Raw genomic sequence first — 4,963 nt, 5'->3', positions numbered from 1 at the left:
AAAACAAACAATTACTATTAAATTATGCGCAGGTTTCTGGAAGGCATTTTTTCAAAAATTGATTTCAGAGTGTCCAGAAATTTGTTAATGTGGCTACATTGAGAGACAGGTTATGCCTCCATCACAGTAATCTTATTACAGTGGTGACAATGCGACCTGTAACATTTAAAATAAATAAATAAAAATAAAATAAAATAAATAAAGATTTACTCATGTTAATAATACAGCTTAGCCATAGCTGGTTTGGCTCAGTGGATAGAGCATCAGCCTGCGGACTGAGGGGTCCCAGGTTCAATTCCGCTCAAGGGCATGTACCTTGATTGTGGGCACATCCCCAGTAGAGGGTGTGCAGGAGGCAGCTGATCGATGTTTCTCTCTCATCGACGTTTCTAACTATCCCTCTCCCTTCCTCTCTGTAAAAAATCAATAAAATATATATTTTTTTAAAAATACATCTTATTCTGGTTATTTGTTCATTCATCCATTCGTCTACTTTTTGAGTCATAAGAGTTGACTGTGTACCTATCAGGTTCAAGGCATTTCTCTAAGAGAAATATACAGGAAGGTGCCTGGAGCACTTCAGAGCAGGATATTGATACACAAGCAAATTGAAGATACCATGATTTGAGCTTCTGAGATTTTTTTGAACTAATAGAAGCTCAGGAAAAGTTGCATCTGTGTTGCTGGCAAAACTGCCAACCAAAGAGATAGCACACAGAACAATCCACAGTAATTTCCAACAGCCAAGAAACCTCAAGTCATTACGCCCGTCCAAGGGGAAACTTAATTACTGGCTCCAGTTAATTGCTTTCCTGGCTCTGCAGTGTTCTCTTCACATGGAAGGCAAGAGAAGGCAGAAAGGAGCTGAATGAACAATCCTTCCAAAATACACTAGGGAAAACACAGATGTTCCTCTCTGTGGCCCTTGTGACTAGACAGATCCTCTTGCCCAGATCCTAAAAGGCTTAGTGAAAGCAAAAATGGTAGCTGTGAATGTTAACACATTAATTCGTCTTTCTTCTGTACCCAAAGATCCAAGGCTTTCTGAACAGTCTTTCAAGACCCAGCTCAGACAATGCCTCTTTAAGAAAACCTTCTGTGACCTCTCCACCACAACCCCGCACCCACAACCAGGCCAGGCCGGGCCCCTCAGTACTCCCGCGCATCGTGCTTATCCCTCACAGCTCAGCCCTCAGCCTCAGCATCGTGTGCTTGTGTGTCCCTCCCTCACGGGCCAGGTGGACATAGGTCAGGTCTTCGGCACACAATAAGTGATACAGAATACATAGGCTATGAAATGTTCAGATTATACCTTTAAGGAAAAACAAAAAGAAAATATTTATTGTGTACATTTAAATAATAAAGACTATTACATTCATAAACAGAAAAAAACAATCTAGCATATGGTAGAAGATAAACAATGACCCATCTCACAGGGTATATGTAACCCACCACTTCTTCCAAATTGCTAAGGGAGAGACAATTAGCCAAAAGGTAATTCAACTCTAACCACTAAAGGTGTGGGGTCCGTTTATTTTTAATAGGGGAGAGCATTTCAGAACAGGATGCTGACGCACATACACATGGACGGCCCCATGATGTGAGCTACTGAAATCTTGGACCAATTAAAGCTTTAGTTGTTGGAGCTCACTCTCCAAACTTTGCAAGATTATTGCACATAAAGAATGTGTGAGGTTACAATCAGTAAAATTTAGACACGTCAATCTGAAACATTAATTGGTGTACGTAATTATGATTCTGCTGTACAGTAATTAGGTATTAGTGGCAAGCAATTCATGCAGACTATAATAATTAGCACAGCTAAGTCACACCCTGCTCTGGCTTCATGTAGGCTCCGCTATCTGTAGGACTGTCAGTGTCTGCACGTAGCGAGGCCTGCCACACATTCACATAAGCACAGACACCAGAAGACAAGTCCTGTGCACTGGCACTGGTCACCTCTGTGAAGATCAAGGCAGTGCTCCCACGCCCTCGCCCCCTGCAATCTCTCTTTTACACCCCTCCTCCGGGAGAGGATTCAAGGGCCTGAACTGTATATAATTTTTGGGGGTCTCATTTAAGAAATGTTATATAAAATTATGAATTCAAAATTAAGCAAAAAAAAGAGTATTTCTTTAAGTTGAGAGAAGTCACAACAAACTGAAAAATACTTCAAGTAACAAATACCACAACTGTCATAAAATCCAGGAAAAAATAACAAGATATTTGTATTATATACTTTTGTAAAACTTTTCACAGACTACCCTCCAGCTCTGTACACTTCAATCTTTGTTCCTCCTCCACTGCATACAGGCATCCAGTGCCGTCAGAGACCATAGGACATGTATGTTATGATACAATCTCTAACCCTATGCCTTCATGTTATGATGTCAGGTAGGCAGTAGAATTACTCATGGATGCCATTGTAATGCAATGATGGCTAGTAATTACTTCACTGTATGTAGACATAACTGAAAACCATGTAAACATACCTTTCTACCATGGCCCCTTAGTCAGATACAAAAAATGTCTGTAGTCACTCTAACTCTTCAACATGAGAAGTGTGACTGAGGAGGCAAGTTAGAATGGAAAAGTCAGTGGACTTAACTAGTTATGGTTAAAATATCTTACTGCTGTAAATGTTATCAAACATGTCGCAGGGCCCTTCCAGGGCCTGGAAAGGAGCCCCGATACATGAGCGGCCCTGAAACTTAAGTTTTATCAGCTTGTTGGTGATTTCACCTCTGCCCTCTTCCCACGCCCCCTCCCATGGAATCAAACCCCCAAAGTACAAGCTTCATCAAGGTCATGAGGCTCAAAAGGCCAAGCATCATGCCTGAGGGAAAGACAGACTGACTGACAAGGGAAACAGGAAGAGTGAAGTCATACAGAGACCCTCTGCCTTCGAGTACTGAGACAAAGAAGGAGGGAGGGAGTGGTTCGAGTTCCAGGGGAAATCGGCATTTTGAACTCAAGCAAGTGGGCTCCAGGTCTCTGAATAATGATGAGCTAAATGCTTTACATGTGTTACTGCAGTTCATCCTCACTACAGTCGAAAGCAGTGGTCAGCAAACTGCAGCCCCTTGAGTGTGGCTCTTCCACAAAATACCACGTGCGGGCACGCACGTACAGTGTGATTGAAACTTCGTGGCCACACTCAAGGGGCCAAAGAGCCGCATGTGGCTTGTGAGCCGCAGTTTGCCGACCACTGGTCTAAGGAGAAGGAAATAGAGAGGGATACGGGGTCGGTGGGAGAGAAGAAAAAGAGGATGAGGTGGGGTATGAGGAGGAAGGAAGGAAAGGGAGAAGAAGGGGGAACGAAGGAGATAAAAGGAAGGAGGAAAGGGGAAGAAGAAGGAAATGAAAAAGGGAGAAAAGGGGAAGAAAGAAGAAAGGAAATGTTTCCTCCACATCACACTTTCTGGGAAGCAGCAGTGTTTGTCTTTGGTATTATAATAAAATTAAAGGCTTTCTTAAGACTATACACTCATCCTCTTAAATTAGAAAGAGTGACAATCCTTTTGGCTCAGTTCTGCAAAATGCAAGTAGTCATGATCTCACTATTAAAAAAGGGAAAAAGAAAAAACCACCTCCCAAGAGATTGATATCACTTAAAACAAGTGCCCAGTAACCCGGCCATGTGGTTGCCGTCCACATTTCCCGGTGGCACGTGAGTCTTTCATCCAGACTTAAACTGGATGCCAATCTCCGTGTCACATTCAATCTTCGAAATTCTTCACACAATAGTTGGGCTTTTCTTCATGTTTGCTTGTCTTACTCTTTTAACTGACACTCACAATTTTCTTCCAGGGAAAAGAGTAAAAACAGAAAATGGAAATATCACTTAATCTGGACTGCACATGTGAAAACTGTTCAGAAATGTTGAAAAATTATAATTTATAAACAGGAGGTCTGAGCAGCATGTGGAACCTCAGGGAAGCTAAATTCCTTGGGAGGAATGTGTTTAATCAGCTTCAGAAGCGAAGTCCCTCGTGCAGGTCCTGGAGACTCGGGGGCTGCCTAGCCTAGGCCTGTGGACTCGCAGGCTTGGTCAGTGGCGGGTTCCCCTGGAAGTCACTGGGTCCCAGACTGACTACCTAATCCACCCTGTGGGTGAAGCCATCCAGAAGACATGTCACAACCATCTCAGTAAGTTTCCAACGTGTTACAACCCTTACTTTTAGGAAATCTTCATTATTTCCAAAGACCGCTATTGCTCCACATGCTTTGTGAAAATAAGGAGACCGACACCTTTACAAACTTGATAAGAGAAAAAGGTACAGAATTACTGTACGTTCTTTTCTTCTTCAAGCTAACTTGTACTCTTCTTTAGCCCCTTAACTGTCTGTGTGGCTCCTGAACATCACCAAGGTGCTCCCCAGGCCCTTCAGTTGTGGGCAGAACAACCAAACATATGTCTACAAAGGAACTGGTCGATGCCAGAAGGCCAGGATGTCTCTAGTTCCACAGAACCTGCTTAAGAATCAAAGTGATTCTCTGTTGCATCCCAGGCCAGGTAAATCTGAAGTGAGGGCACTTCCATCCCAACCTCAACGTAGCACCACTCGCAGGAGTAAGCCCGTAAGAGAGTCAGGACATCAGGAAAGTGGGGACTCTGAGTGGTCGCAGAGGGGATGAGCTAACACAGATCAGCCTTTGGTTAGCAAGCTACTTTCAGGTTCTTCTGCTCTATCTTCCCTCCCTCCCTCTCCCTATCTTCTTATCTTGGGCACATACTTTGCTCTTAACTGGCAAACTAGAAAGCATTTCTGCTCATTTTAATACTGAAACATCTTTGAAGCCAAGTGAAGTGAACCTCAAAGAGCAGAAGGATATAAAGGGAAGGACTTTGGCCTGGAGGTCAAGGTACCTGAGCTGTTTCCTGGACTTTGAGAGGCTCTGTGACTGTTTTCAAGTCACTTCACCTCTTTGAACCAACTTCTTCATCTATTATCTAAGTGGA

Source organism: Myotis davidii, unplaced genomic scaffold (genome assembly GCF_000327345.1).
Source record: "Myotis davidii unplaced genomic scaffold, ASM32734v1 scaffold46, whole genome shotgun sequence".
In the NCBI taxonomy this organism is placed as follows: domain Eukaryota; kingdom Metazoa; phylum Chordata; class Mammalia; order Chiroptera; family Vespertilionidae; genus Myotis; species Myotis davidii.
The sequence above is the reverse complement of the archived record's forward strand: the minus strand, read 5'-3'. Positions refer to the sequence as shown.